The sequence below is a fragment of the Ochotona princeps genome, chromosome 2 (assembly GCF_030435755.1).
Source record: "Ochotona princeps isolate mOchPri1 chromosome 2, mOchPri1.hap1, whole genome shotgun sequence".
NCBI classification, from domain to species: Eukaryota; Metazoa; Chordata; class Mammalia; order Lagomorpha; family Ochotonidae; genus Ochotona; species Ochotona princeps.
Window position 1 is genome coordinate 20692285 of NC_080833.1, and position 15862 is coordinate 20708146.

Genomic DNA, 15862 nt, shown 5'->3' on the forward strand with positions numbered 1-15862 from the left:
CTGGGCAGCCTGTGATCATTGGTCCTGGCGCCCTACTCCCGCTGGTTTAAGCAGCCAAGCTACCAAACTTTCATGTGTGATTGGCTGGGCCAAGTTCTTTCAGTCTACTGGCCTTTGTAAGAGTCCCGTGTTGGTTCCCCAGAGGGATTTCACAATCACCGGCATTTCAAACCCTGTGGTTTGCTCCACTAGGGGATTTCCAGCTGACTGGTGTGGAAGAGTCTATGTTTTGTGCACTAGGAGGTTTCGGTAAACTGGTGTTTAAGATCACATCTTTTGTAGTTCGGAGCTGCACTATTAAAGGCAGCTAAGAATTCTGTGATTTGATGCACAAACCTGTTTCAGTTCTGTGTTTTGTCGACTTCCTCCTGCCTTTAGGAGTCAGCTACATAAAAGGGCTTGTGTCGTGCGTGGCACACGGAGAGCGGCTCTGTTTGCTCTTTGGGCAGAATCCACATCAAGACATTTGGGAAGCATCAATTTTCGACTCCTGGCCATCTGATGGTCCTTGGTCCGGGGTCCGGGCACCCTTACACTCCTACACTCTCACTGCCCTTTTACCGCCAGGAAGCTGCTCACTCTTCCCCCTGGCGTTGAGGAGCCAGTGGTGCTTTTGATTGACGACTGAGAAGAGGCACCTGCCACACTTAACTTTGAGTTTTGTGAGCAGAGACATTAGCAGTGTCTAAAGTTGGCATTTGAGAAGGCATTGTGCAATCCACGGCTGGAAAGTGAAGCCACAGAATAAATATAGAGACAAGACAATCCGGCAAATTGTGAAAGAAGGGTGTGATGCTGCGAATGGCCTGCTGGTCGATGCTGTTTCCTTGTAACCCCCAGGATCCAATATGGTGGCGGGTTCGTGTCCTTGCTGCTCCACTTCCTTTCCAGCTCCCAGCCTGTGGCCCTGGAGGGCAGTGGTGGTCGTGCCAGGGCTTTGGGACCCTGCACCTGCGTGGAAGACGTGGACAAGGCTTCAGGCTCTTGGGCTCGGTCCAGCTCAGCTCTGGCCGTTGCCGCCACTTGGGCAGTGAAACAGCAGATGGAAGCTCTTTGTGTCTGTCTCTCTTTTTCTCGGTAACTCTGACTTCCCAGTGGAGGTCGTGCCAGGGCCTTGGGACCCTGCACCTGCGTGGAAGACCTGGACCAGGCTTCAGGCTCCTGGGCTCGTTCCAGCTCAGCTCTGGCCATTGCCGCCACTTGGGCAGTGAAGTAGCAGATGGAAGCTCTTTCTATCTGTCTCTCCTTTTCTCAGTAACTCTGACTTTCCAATAAGAAGAAATACATCTTTAAAACATTTGTGTTCTTCCTCTCTGTCTCTCCTCTGTATATCTGACTTTGTAATAGAAACAAATCAATCTTTGAAGAAAAAAATGTGCGTAAGGAATGGCAATTTCAGACCTAGCTATCTCACTCCTAGGAATATACCCAAAAGAAATTAAATCTACATATATAGAAGGGAGTCTATAATCCAATATTTCCAGCAACACAATCTACAATCGCAAAAACATGGACACAACCCAGATGCCCATCCGAAGGGAATGGCTGAAGAAACTGTGGTACATCTACTCCCTGGATTGGTATTCAACCATTAAAAAGAATGAAATGATACAATTTGCAACTAGATGGTCCCAACTAGAGACCATTATGCTCAGTGAAAGAAGTCACTCACCAACAGAGAAATACCACATGTTCTCTCTAATAGAAGGAATTTATGATGCAGATTTAATATATACTGGTGGAGTAATGCAGACTGTCATATCCAGATATGAAGACACACTGCAACACACATCTCTGCGTCCAAAGAAAAGGTGGATTCTCAATCAAAGGGTTGGATATATCCTGACAATGGGAGGATGGACAATGTCTGTATCAACAATGTCGGAGCACACTTCAACAGCAGACTGATGGGATTATAACTCCTTATGAAGACGTGTGACATTAAGGGAAAAATCAACCAGGGGGTGGAAATTGAGGAGAATCCCAGATCATACAGAATTGCATAATAAATTTCAAACAGAAATAATAAAAAAACAGGGCTATTTATTTATTTGTTTATTATTTTACGTGATGCTTACACCGTCAATCAGATTGGGAAGGATGTGATGATTGTTTCCAAGCTTTCCATTTCTTCTTCCCATCTGGGGTTAGCAGGGGAGATAGTGGGTTGGGCCATACCCAGCCTCCCAACCATCCCAGTACCCGAGGAAGGGGAAGGGCCACCGGATATCAACCCAGGGTCACAATGTGGCATGATAGTTCCAAAATGCTGTCGGTGTAGCCGAGCTGTGGATGACTGGCTGCCAGAGAGGACCTTGTAGTCTCCATTCGTCCAGGTGTTTGCTGTCATGTTTTGGCTGGGGTAGATAGCCATATGTGCTGTTCTCCATTCTCTGCTATGGTACCAGATGTCTTCTGCAGGTCCCAAAGAACTACCAGAACTTCCATGTGCACCATGGTCTGCTGTCCAGTACTCCAGCATCTGCAGTGAGGAGGACCAGTTCTCTTAGGTGGGCTCATGGACCTGAGGGAGGCAACTTGAGTCAAAGCAGACCTTCCACTCTTGGGGCTCATGGATTCAGCAACCACACAACACAGGCCGACTCAGTCACCTAGGCCAGGAGACCCAGGCCCCACTGGACCCACCATCCCTGGGGCTCACCGACCCAATGCCAACTAGGTGGGTGGGTCCTAGGTTCTGGGCCAAGAGATCCGAGACCCACCGGACCCCCACCTCCAGGGATGACAGACCCAACACCCTCCGTGTAGCTGAACTCTAGAACCTGAGCTAGGAGACCCAGGACCCTCCAGATCCCCCACCCCTGGGGCTCACGGACCCAACACCCACCATCCCCACCCCCACACTGACATGGTCACCTTTCCTCGGCATCCACCAGTGGGTGCTTCAGCCTAGTTCCACCCAGCCTGCCTCCAATTCTAGCTTGTGCTGCCTCGTGCTACAGTCTAGCCTTTCCCAGCCAAGCCCCAGTCCTGGCTCCAGTGTGGACTGGCTGGTGATGCGGCCCAACTTGGCCCCTCCTGCACTCCATCCTGGTTCTCAGATCCACCAGTAGATGTTAGGAAGTGGCTCTTGGCCTGGCCCAGCCCCTGACCTGACTCACCCGCATGCCGGACATGCAGACACTGTAACCGGGTCCGGGTTGGGCTGCTCCCTGCCTTGGTTCTTGCACTTACCTGCGGAGATTGCAACCCGACAAAGAATTCACCAAACCACCAAAGCCACGCCCTTTGCTCTCTTGGTGGCCTCCCTGGAGAGCTCTGCCGTATTTGCATATCTCAGCTGCTCTTGCCTTTCTCTCTACACAGTGAAGGACAAATCGGAGATTTTCCTAGTGTGGATGTTCCAGCAGATGAGTCTGAAATTGGCTTCTTAGGCTTCAGCGTAAGAAGTCAAGTGGTTAAGCTTTGTTCTGCCCCCTGTCGGAAGAGCTGCATTGGCTAAAACTGACACTGGGTTTGACGGGACTGTGAGGGGGCGGAGACTTTGGTGTGACTCCTGCCGGCTTGGGTGGGGAGTGGGGAAGTGGTGTTGCTTTGAAACCTGCACCGAGCCAGCAGTGCTTTGAAACCGGCACCGAGAAGCAGCTTCCTGTATGTGTTGTAATCGTTTCCACCTCTCATTCCGTGAAAGCTGACCACTGCGAAGTTTGACCCTGAAGCAGGAGTTTGTTGGCGAAGACCATCACACACGTTGCTGTTGTTGCGACTCATTGCCAGCTTGTGCTGTGGGCTCCCATACTGACCCCGATTTGCCTGGAGACACTTGCTTACTCCTACTGGCCTTCTATATTAGCCTACTACGCTTTTACCGCCGCTTCGTGGAGAGAAAGCTGCTCCCTGTCACTGGCGTTGAGGAGCCGAGCTTTCGGTTTAGGAAAGCTACTACACGCTCACCACCGTTTTCCTGCCAGAAAGCTGCTCGCTGTCACTGGCGTTGAGCTGTGCTTTGGGTTTAGGAAAGCTGTTGCCCCATTGTTTTGGATCCTTCCTGGGGGCGCCTTTCTGCCCAGGGCTACATATCCTGCACTCTTACTGCGCTTTTCCTGCGAGGAAGCTGCTCGCTCTTCCTGGCCCTGAGGAGCCGTGCTTTTGATTGTGATTTACGGTGGGGAAGAGGCACCTGCCACACTTTCAGTATTGTGAGCAGAGACGTTAGCGTTGTCTGAAGTTGGCGTTTGGGAAAGCATTGCGTATCCACGGCTGGAAGCTGAAGCCACACGATTTATTTACGACTGATCAGTTAATCTGACTTTCCAAGGAGAAGAAATAAATCTTTAAAAAAATTGTGTAAGAGTCGGCAATTTGTTTATTTATTTTTATTATGTTTGATGTTTACTTAGTCAATCAGGTTGGGAAGGATGTAGGGTCAGGGATCATTGTTTCCAAGCTTTCCATTTCTTCTTCCCATCTGGGCTTAGCAGGAAGAGAGTGGGATGGGCCACACCCAGCCTCCCAACCATCCCAGCACCCGAGGAAGAGGAACGGCCACCTGGTATCAACCCAGGGTCACAATGTGGCATGATAGCTCCAAAATGCTGACCGTGTAGCCAATCTATGGACAAGGAATCCCTTGCAATGTTCACTGGCTGACAGAGTGGACGTTATAGTCCCCATTCGTCCAGATGTTTGCTGGACGAATGTTAGGCCGGGGGAGATGGCCATAAGTGCTGTTCTCCATTCTCTGCTATGGTACCAGAGGTCCTCTGCAGGTCCCAAGGAGCTACCATAATTTCCATGTGCACCATGGTGTGCTGCTCAGTACTCCAGCTTCTGCAGTGAGGAGGACCAAATCTCTTAGGTGGGCTCATGGACCTAAGCCAGGTAAGCACCCCTGGGCTCATGGATGCAGCAACCGCAGTGCATGAGAGCCCAAGGCTCTGGGCCATGCGACCCGGGACCCACTGGGACCCACTGGATCCCTCACCCCACGGGCTCATGAACCTGGCCCCACACCCCATAGGCTGGCTTAGACACCTGGGCCAGAACACCCAGGCCCCTCTATCCCCAATCCCTGGAGCTCACCGACCCAACACCCACTACGTAAGTGGGACCTAGGTTCTGGGCCAAAAGACCTAAGACCCACTGGACCCCCACCTCCTTGGATCACAAGCCCGACACTCTACAGGTAGGTGAGCCCTAGAGCCTGGGCCAGGAGATCTGGGTCCTCCAGACGCCCCACCCCTGGGGCTCAAGGACCCAACACCCACCATCCCCACCCCCACACTGACATGGTCACCTTTTCTCGGCATCCACCAGTGGGTGCTTCAGCCTAGTTCCACCCAACCTGCCTCCAATTCCAGCTTGTGCTGCCTCGTGCTACAGTCTAACCCCAGCCAAGCCCCAGTCCTGGCTCCAGTGTGGACTGGCTGGTGATGCGGACCAACTTGGCCCCTCCTGCACTCCATCCTGGTTCTCAATTCCACCAGTAGATGTTAGGAAGTGGCTCTTGGCCTGGCCCAGCCCCTGACCTGACTCACCCGCATGCCGGACATGCAGACACTGTAACCGGGTCCGGGTTGGGCTGCTCCTTGCCTTGGTTCTTGCACTTCCCTGCAGGCGCTACATCCTAACATAGGAATGCACGACACTCGATTATCCGGTCTCCTCCCACTGGCAGATCTTGTGCATACCGGGGGGTCCCTGGCCCAGGTCGAGTTTGTCCACCTGTTGTCCTGGCAGGAACGGTGTCCTTGCCCAATCGACCTATACCCTTTCCGGTTCTTACTGTTGGGTGTTGCGGTCTGTCCAACACCCGGTCCGTGCCCAGACACAGCTCTCACATGGGTCAGCGGGAGCTGAGATCTAGCACAGACATTCTACAAGCACCCTGACTCTCATGAGTACCACTGGGTACTAGAGTCTAGCCCAGCCCAGACCCGGGCCCAGACCCGGGCCACACCCATGCCCAGGGAGATTGCAGCCACATTCAGCTCGGGACAATGCTCTTGCTTTCACCAATAGAAATTCCAGCCCAGCTGGGGCGTCCCTTTAGCTCTCTAACAGGGCTAGTCCCAGCCACAGTCCTTGCACGTGCCAACGGAGAGTGCTGTTCCACATGGGTAGCCCACAGATTTCCCTGCAGACTCTAGCCCCCAAAAAGAAAAGGAAAACTTTTATTAATTTGTTGAGGTTGTAAGGAGTTATTTTGTTTTTATTGGAAAATCAGAGAAAGAAAGGGAAAAGAGACAGAGAGGAGGATCTTCCCGTCCACTGATACACCACTCAAAGGGCCACAATAACTGGAGCTGAGCCGATCCAAAGCTGGGAACCAGGAGCCTCTTCCGGGTCTCCCAGGCGGGTGCAGGGTCCCAAGGGTTTGGGCTGTCCTTGACTGCTTTCCTGGGCCACCAGCAGGGAGCTGGATGGGAAGCAGGGCCGGCGGGGATTAGAATTGATGCCCATATGGGATCCCAGTGCATGAAGCTGAGGCCTTGATGTATGTATTTCTTTAATTCTTATTTTATTTTCATAATCTTTCCGTAGTTGATTAGGATATAAGCGGTCAAGGGCTACAGAAAGTGGCTAAGATCATTGTTTCCACATTCTGTTTTTCTTTTTTCTCTGTCTGGGTGAGGTAAAGGGGGGCAGATAAAGGGAGAAGCCCCACCCAGCCTCCCACCCATGGCAGGGTCCCTGACGTGACACATGCTCCGAGGGCACTGCGCAAGTGGTTTTGATAGCTCGGCAGTTCTGAATGGCTGCCAATCTCCCCATTCCACGCTTGGTGAAATCTCTCGAGAAGCCACTGGCTGACCCAGTCCACCTTCGAGTCTCCGTTGCCCAGATTTTCACCGCCCACGCGTGGCTGGGGTAGATGATCGATTTGTTCTGTCCTCCGTCCAAGGTGAGGACTTGAGCTGCTAGGCTACCATACCGGGCCCAGATGCAGTTTTCTTTAAAAACAAGAAAAGCTTTATTTGCTTTATTTAGAATGAAGAGAGAGAGAGAATTCAGAGATGGCTTCCATCTGCTGGTTCATTCTCCAAAGGGCTGCCCCAACACCTGGGGCTGGGCCAGGCCAACGCTGGAAGCCAAAAGCTACATCCAGGTCTGCCACGTGACTGCAGCGCCCCATGGACTTGGGCCATACCCTGCTGCTGCTTTCCCAGGCACATTAGCAGGGAGCTGGATTCAGGAGCGGAGCAGCTGGGACTGGAATTGGACTTCATGTGGCATGCTGGAATTACAGGCTCTGACTTCACCCACTGCACCAGCTCACACAGGGCCTAGGAAGTACTGTGACTTGCTCTGTCACCAACGGGCCTTGAACACGTGATGCTAAGTGGCTGCACCTCAATCAAAGGAACAAACATTAGACAATGTCCCTCCCATGAGTTACCCACAACAGGCAACTCCCAGAGCCAGGCAGCAGAAGCACAGCTAGCAGGTGTGACCAGAAGATCTCGCACATTCTTTCCTCAATTCGATATAGACATAAAAAGGCAGAAGCGGGTTGCAGACAGAAAAGTCGGAAGTGCATCGTTTTCTCACTTCTGGGCAGCCTGTGATCATTGGTCCTGGCGCCCTACTCCCGCTGGTTTAAGCAGCCAAGCTACCAAACTTTCATGTGTGATTGGCTGGGCCAAGTTCTTTCAGTCTACTGGCCTTTGTAAGAGTCCCGTGTTGGTTCCCCAGAGGGATTTCACAATCACCGGCATTTCAAACCCTGTGGTTTGCTCCACTAGGGGATTTCCAGCTGACTGGTGTGGAAGAGTCTATGTTTTGTGCACTAGGAGGTTTCGGTAAACTGGTGTTTAAGATCACATCTTTTGTAGTTCGGAGCTGCACTATTAAAGGCAGCTAAGAATTCTGTGATTTGATGCACAAACCTGTTTCAGTTCTGTGTTTTGTCGACTTCCTCCTGCCTTTAGGAGTCAGCTACATAAAAGGGCTTGTGTCGTGCGTGGCACACGGAGAGCGGCTCTGTTTGCTCTTTGGGCAGAATCCACATCAAGACATTTGGGAAGCATCAATTTTCGACTCCTGGCCATCTGATGGTCCTTGGTCCGGGGTCCGGGCACCCTTACACTCCTACACTCTCACTGCCCTTTTACCGCCAGGAAGCTGCTCACTCTTCCCCCTGGCGTTGAGGAGCCAGTGGTGCTTTTGATTGACGACTGAGAAGAGGCACCTGCCACACTTAACTTTGAGTTTTGTGAGCAGAGACATTAGCAGTGTCTAAAGTTGGCATTTGAGAAGGCATTGTGCAATCCACGGCTGGAAAGTGAAGCCACAGAATAAATATAGAGACAAGACAATCCGGCAAATTGTGAAAGAAGGGTGTGATGCTGCGAATGGCCTGCTGGTCGATGCTGTTTCCTTGTAACCCCCAGGATCCAATATGGTGGCGGGTTCGTGTCCTTGCTGCTCCACTTCCTTTCCAGCTCCCAGCCTGTGGCCCTGGAGGGCAGTGGTGGTCGTGCCAGGGCTTTGGGACCCTGCACCTGCGTGGAAGACGTGGACAAGGCTTCAGGCTCTTGGGCTCGGTCCAGCTCAGCTCTGGCCGTTGCCGCCACTTGGGCAGTGAAACAGCAGATGGAAGCTCTTTGTGTCTGTCTCTCTTTTTCTCGGTAACTCTGACTTCCCAGTGGAGGTCGTGCCAGGGCCTTGGGACCCTGCACCTGCGTGGAAGACCTGGACCAGGCTTCAGGCTCCTGGGCTCGTTCCAGCTCAGCTCTGGCCATTGCCGCCACTTGGGCAGTGAAGTAGCAGATGGAAGCTCTTTCTATCTGTCTCTCCTTTTCTCAGTAACTCTGACTTTCCAATAAGAAGAAATACATCTTTAAAACATTTGTGTTCTTCCTCTCTGTCTCTCCTCTGTATATCTGACTTTGTAATAGAAACAAATCAATCTTTGAAGAAAAAAATGTGCGTAAGGAATGGCAATTTCAGACCTAGCTATCTCACTCCTAGGAATATACCCAAAAGAAATTAAATCTACATATATAGAAGGGAGTCTATAATCCAATATTTCCAGCAACACAATCTACAATCGCAAAAACATGGACACAACCCAGATGCCCATCCGAAGGGAATGGCTGAAGAAACTGTGGTACATCTACTCCCTGGATTGGTATTCAACCATTAAAAAGAATGAAATGATACAATTTGCAACTAGATGGTCCCAACTAGAGACCATTATGCTCAGTGAAAGAAGTCACTCACCAACAGAGAAATACCACATGTTCTCTCTAATAGAAGGAATTTATGATGCAGATTTAATATATACTGGTGGAGTAATGCAGACTGTCATATCCAGATATGAAGACACACTGCAACACACATCTCTGCGTCCAAAGAAAAGGTGGATTCTCAATCAAAGGGTTGGATATATCCTGACAATGGGAGGATGGACAATGTCTGTATCAACAATGTCGGAGCACACTTCAACAGCAGACTGATGGGATTATAACTCCTTATGAAGACGTGTGACATTAAGGGAAAAATCAACCAGGGGGTGGAAATTGAGGAGAATCCCAGATCATACAGAATTGCATAATAAATTTCAAACAGAAATAATAAAAAAACAGGGCTATTTATTTATTTGTTTATTATTTTACGTGATGCTTACACCGTCAATCAGATTGGGAAGGATGTGATGATTGTTTCCAAGCTTTCCATTTCTTCTTCCCATCTGGGGTTAGCAGGGGAGATAGTGGGTTGGGCCATACCCAGCCTCCCAACCATCCCAGTACCCGAGGAAGGGGAAGGGCCACCGGATATCAACCCAGGGTCACAATGTGGCATGATAGTTCCAAAATGCTGTCGGTGTAGCCGAGCTGTGGATGACTGGCTGCCAGAGAGGACCTTGTAGTCTCCATTCGTCCAGGTGTTTGCTGTCATGTTTTGGCTGGGGTAGATAGCCATATGTGCTGTTCTCCATTCTCTGCTATGGTACCAGATGTCTTCTGCAGGTCCCAAAGAACTACCAGAACTTCCATGTGCACCATGGTCTGCTGTCCAGTACTCCAGCATCTGCAGTGAGGAGGACCAGTTCTCTTAGGTGGGCTCATGGACCTGAGGGAGGCAACTTGAGTCAAAGCAGACCTTCCACCCTTGGGGCTCATGGATTCAGCAACCACACAACACAGGCCGACTCAGTCACCTAGGCCAGGAGACCCAGGCCCCACTGGACCCACCATCCCTGGGGCTCACCGACCCAATGCCAACTAGGTGGGTGGGTCCTAGGTTCTGGGCCAAGAGATCCGAGACCCACCGGACCCCCACCTCCAGGGATGACAGACCCAACACCCTCCGTGTAGCTGAACTCTAGAACCTGAGCTAGGAGACCCAGGACCCTCCAGATCCCCCACCCCTGGGGCTCACGGACCCAACACCCACCATCCCCACCCCCACACTGACATGGTCACCTTTCCTCGGCATCCACCAGTGGGTGCTTCAGCCTAGTTCCACCCAGCCTGCCTCCAATTCTAGCTTGTGCTGCCTCGTGCTACAGTCTAGCCTTTCCCAGCCAAGCCCCAGTCCTGGCTCCAGTGTGGACTGGCTGGTGATGCGGCCCAACTTGGCCCCTCCTGCACTCCATCCTGGTTCTCAGATCCACCAGTAGATGTTAGGAAGTGGCTCTTGGCCTGGCCCAGCCCCTGACCTGACTCACCCGCATGCCGGACATGCAGACACTGTAACCGGGTCCGGGTTGGGCTGCTCCCTGCCTTGGTTCTTGCACTTACCTGCGGAGATTGCAACCCGACAAAGAATTCACCAAACCACCAAAGCCACGCCCTTTGCTCTCTTGGTGGCCTCCCTGGAGAGCTCTGCCGTATTTGCATATCTCAGCTGCTCTTGCCTTTCTCTCTACACAGTGAAGGACAAATCGGAGATTTTCCTAGTGTGGATGTTCCAGCAGATGAGTCTGAAATTGGCTTCTTAGGCTTCAGCGTAAGAAGTCAAGTGGTTAAGCTTTGTTCTGCCCCCTGTCGGAAGAGCTGCATTGGCTAAAACTGACACTGGGTTTGACGGGACTGTGAGGGGGCGGAGACTTTGGTGTGACTCCTGCCGGCTTGGGTGGGGAGTGGGGAAGTGGTGTTGCTTTGAAAGCTGCACCGAGCCAGCAGTGCTTTGAAACCGGCACCGAGAAGCAGCTTCCTGTATGTGTTGTAATCGTTTCCACCTCTCATTCCGTGAAAGCTGACCACTGCGAAGTTTGACCCTGAAGCAGGAGTTTGTTGGCGAAGACCATCACACACGTTGCTGTTGTTGCGACTCATTGCCAGCTTGTGCTGTGGGCTCCCATACTGACCCCGATTTGCCTGGAGACACTTGCTTACTCCTACTGGCCTTCTATATTAGCCTACTACGCTTTTACCGCCGCTTCGTGGAGAGAAAGCTGCTCCCTGTCACTGGCGTTGAGGAGCCGAGCTTTCGGTTTAGGAAAGCTACTACACGCTCACCACCGTTTTCCTGCCAGAAAGCTGCTCGCTGTCACTGGCGTTGAGCTGTGCTTTGGGTTTAGGAAAGCTGTTGCCCCATTGTTTTGGATCCTTCCTGGGGGCGCCTTTCTGCCCAGGGCTACATATCCTGCACTCTTACTGCGCTTTTCCTGCGAGGAAGCTGCTCGCTCTTCCTGGCCCTGAGGAGCCGTGCTTTTGATTGTGATTTACGGTGGGGAAGAGGCACCTGCCACACTTTCAGTATTGTGAGCAGAGACGTTAGCGTTGTCTGAAGTTGGCGTTTGGGAAAGCATTGCGTATCCACGGCTGGAAGCTGAAGCCACACGATTTATTTACGACTGATCAGTTAATCTGACTTTCCAAGGAGAAGAAATAAATCTTTAAAAAAATTGTGTAAGAGTCGGCAATTTGTTTATTTATTTTTATTATGTTTGATGTTTACTTAGTCAATCAGGTTGGGAAGGATGTAGGGTCAGGGATCATTGTTTCCAAGCTTTCCATTTCTTCTTCCCATCTGGGCTTAGCAGGAAGAGAGTGGGATGGGCCACACCCAGCCTCCCAACCATCCCAGCACCCGAGGAAGAGGAACGGCCACCTGGTATCAACCCAGGGTCACAATGTGGCATGATAGCTCCAAAATGCTGACCGTGTAGCCAATCTATGGACAAGGAATCCCTTGCAATGTTCACTGGCTGACAGAGTGGACGTTATAGTCCCCATTCGTCCAGATGTTTGCTGGACGAATGTTAGGCCGGGGGAGATGGCCATAAGTGCTGTTCTCCATTCTCTGCTATGGTACCAGAGGTCCTCTGCAGGTCCCAAGGAGCTACCATAATTTCCATGTGCACCATGGTGTGCTGCTCAGTACTCCAGCTTCTGCAGTGAGGAGGACCAAATCTCTTAGGTGGGCTCATGGACCTAAGCCAGGTAAGCACCCCTGGGCTCATGGATGCAGCAACCGCAGTGCATGAGAGCCCAAGGCTCTGGGCCATGCGACCCGGGACCCACTGGGACCCACTGGATCCCTCACCCCACGGGCTCATGAACCTGGCCCCACACCCCATAGGCTGGCTTAGACACCTGGGCCAGAACACCCAGGCCCCTCTATCCCCAATCCCTGGAGCTCACCGACCCAACACCCACTACGTAAGTGGGACCTAGGTTCTGGGCCAAAAGACCTAAGACCCACTGGACCCCCACCTCCTTGGATCACAAGCCCGACACTCTACAGGTAGGTGAGCCCTAGAGCCTGGGCCAGGAGATCTGGGTCCTCCAGACGCCCCACCCCTGGGGCTCAAGGACCCAACACCCACCATCCCCACCCCCACACTGACATGGTCACCTTTTCTCGGCATCCACCAGTGGGTGCTTCAGCCTAGTTCCACCCAACCTGCCTCCAATTCCAGCTTGTGCTGCCTCGTGCTACAGTCTAACCCCAGCCAAGCCCCAGTCCTGGCTCCAGTGTGGACTGGCTGGTGATGCGGACCAACTTGGCCCCTCCTGCACTCCATCCTGGTTCTCAATTCCACCAGTAGATGTTAGGAAGTGGCTCTTGGCCTGGCCCAGCCCCTGACCTGACTCACCCGCATGCCGGACATGCAGACACTGTAACCGGGTCCGGGTTGGGCTGCTCCTTGCCTTGGTTCTTGCACTTCCCTGCAGGCGCTACATCCTAACATAGGAATGCACGACACTCGATTATCCGGTCTCCTCCCACTGGCAGATCTTGTGCATACCGGGGGGTCCCTGGCCCAGGTCGAGTTTGTCCACCTGTTGTCCTGGCAGGAACGGTGTCCTTGCCCAATCGACCTATACCCTTTCCGGTTCTTACTGTTGGGTGTTGCAGTCTGTCCAACACCCGGTCCGTGCCCAGACACAGCTCTCACATGGGTCAGCGGGAGCTGAGATCTAGCACAGACATTCTACAAGCACCCTGACTCTCATGAGTACCACTGGGTACTAGAGTCTAGCCCAGCCCTGCCCTGCCCAGACCCGGGCCACACCCATGCCCAGGGAGATTGCAGCCACATTCAGCTCGGGACAATGCTCTTGCTTTCACCAATAGAAATTCCAGCCCAGCTGGGGCGTCCCTTTAGCTCTCTAACAGGGCTAGTCCCAGCCACAGTCCTTGCACGTGCCAACGGAGAGTGCTGTTCCACATGGGTAGCCCACAGATTTCCCTGCAGACTCTAGCCCCCAAAAAGAAAAGGAAAACTTTTATTAATTTGTTGAGGTTGTAAGGAGTTATTTTGTTTTTATTGGAAAATCAGAGAAAGAAAGGGAAAAGAGACAGAGAGGAGGATCTTCCCGTCCACTGATACACCACTCAAAGGGCCACAATAACTGGAGCTGAGCCGATCCAAAGCTGGGAACCAGGAGCCTCTTCCGGGTCTCCCAGGCGGGTGCAGGGTCCCAAGGGTTTGGGCTGTCCTTGACTGCTTTCCTGGGCCACCAGCAGGGAGCTGGATGGGAAGCAGGGCCGGCGGGGATTAGAATTGATGCCCATATGGGATCCCAGTGCATGAAGCTGAGGCCTTGATGTATGTATTTCTTTAATTCTTATTTTATTTTCATAATCTTTCCGTAGTTGATTAGGATATAAGCGGTCAAGGGCTACAGAAAGTGGCTAAGATCATTGTTTCCACATTCTGTTTTTCTTTTTTCTCTGTCTGGGTGAGGTAAAGGGGGGCAGATAAAGGGAGAAGCCCCACCCAGCCTCCCACCCATGGCAGGGTCCCTGACGTGACACATGCTCCGAGGGCACTGCGCAAGTGGTTTTGATAGCTCGGCAGTTCTGAATGGCTGCCAATCTCCCCATTCCACGCTTGGTGAAATCTCTCGAGAAGCCACTGGCTGACCCAGTCCACCTTCGAGTCTCCGTTGCCCAGATTTTCACCGCCCACGCGTGGCTGGGGTAGATGATCGATTTGTTCTGTCCTCCGTCCAAGGTGAGGACTTGAGCTGCTAGGCTACCATACCGGGCCCAGATGCAGTTTTCTTTAAAAACAAGAAAAGCTTTATTTGCTTTATTTAGAATGAAGAGAGAGAGAGAATTCAGAGATGGCTTCCATCTGCTGGTTCATTCTCCAAAGGGCTGCCCCAACACCTGGGGCTGGGCCAGGCCAACGCTGGAAGCCAAAAGCTACATCCAGGTCTGCCACGTGACTGCAGCGCCCCATGGACTTGGGCCATCCCCTGCTGCTGCTTTCCCAGGCACATTAGCAGGGAGCTGGATTCAGGAGCGGAGCAGCTGGGACTGGAATTGGACTTCATGTGGCATGCTGGAATTACAGGCTCTGACTTCACCCACTGCACCAGCTCACACAGGGCCTAGGAAGTACTGTGACTTGCTCTGTCACCAACGGGCCTTGAACACATGATGCTAAGTGGCTGCACCTCAATCAAAGGAACAAACATTAGACAATGTCCCTCCCATGAGTTACCCACAACAGGCAACTCCCAGAGCCAGGCAGCAGAAGCACAGCTAGCAGGTGTGACCAGAAGATCTCGCACATTCTTTCCTCAATTCGATATAGACATAAAAAGGCAGAAGCGGGTTGCAGACAGAAAAGTCGGAAGTGCATCGTTTTCTCACTTCTGGGCAGCCTGTGATCATTGGTCCTGGCGCCCTACTCCCGCTGGTTTAAGCAGCCAAGCTACCAAACTTTCATGTGTGATTGGCTGGGCCAAGTTCTTTCAGTCTACTGGCCTTTGTAAGAGTCCCGTGTTGGTTCCCCAGAGGGATTTCACAATCACCGGCATTTCAAACCCTGTGGTTTGCTCCACTAGGGGATTTCCAGCTGACTGGTGTGGAAGAGTCTATGTTTTGTGCACTAGGAGGTTTCGGTAAACTGGTGTTTAAGATCACATCTTTTGTAGTTCGGAGCTGCACTATTAAAGGCAGCTAAGAATTCTGTGATTTGATGCACAAACCTGTTTCAGTTCTGTGTTTTGTCGACTTCCTCCTGCCTTTAGGAGTCAGCTACATAAAAGGGCTTGTGTCGTGCGTGGCACACGGAGAGCGGCTCTGTTTGCTCTTTGGGCAGAATCCACATCAAGACATTTGGGAAGCATCAATTTTCGACTCCTGGCCATCTGATGGTCCTTGGTCCGTGGTCCGGGCACCCTTACACTCCTACACTCTCACTGCCCTTTTACCGCCAGGAAGCTGCTCACTCTTCCCCCTGGCGTTGAGGAGCCAGTGGTGCTTTTGATTGACGACTGAGAAGAGGCACCTGCCACACTTAACTTTGAGTTTTGTGAGCAGAGACATTAGCAGTGTCTAAAGTTGGCATTTGAGAAGGCATTGTGCAATCCACGGCTGGAAAGTGAAGCCACAGAATAAATATAGAGACAAGACAATCCGGCAAATTGTGAAAGAAGGGTGTGATGCTGCGAATGGCCTGCTGGTCGATGCTGTTTCCTTGTAACCC

The 15862-nt window shown here is 52.0% G+C and overlaps 3 non-coding genes across 3 annotated transcripts; all 3 read left to right on the plus strand.

The window, feature by feature from the left end:
* The first annotated feature begins 390 nt into the window (after positions 1–390).
* LOC131479725 (U11 spliceosomal RNA) lies at positions 391–524 on the plus strand. The gene has a single exon (XR_009245075.1). It is a non-coding gene; the product is annotated as a U11 spliceosomal RNA (small nuclear RNA).
* A 7380-nt stretch (positions 525–7904) lies between these two features.
* Positions 7905–8038, plus strand: LOC131479726 (U11 spliceosomal RNA). The gene has a single exon (XR_009245076.1). It is a non-coding gene; the product is annotated as a U11 spliceosomal RNA (small nuclear RNA).
* A 7378-nt stretch (positions 8039–15416) lies between these two features.
* Positions 15417–15549, plus strand: LOC131479730 (U11 spliceosomal RNA). The gene has a single exon (XR_009245080.1). It is a non-coding gene; the product is annotated as a U11 spliceosomal RNA (small nuclear RNA).
* The last annotated feature ends 313 nt before the right edge of the window (positions 15550–15862 follow it).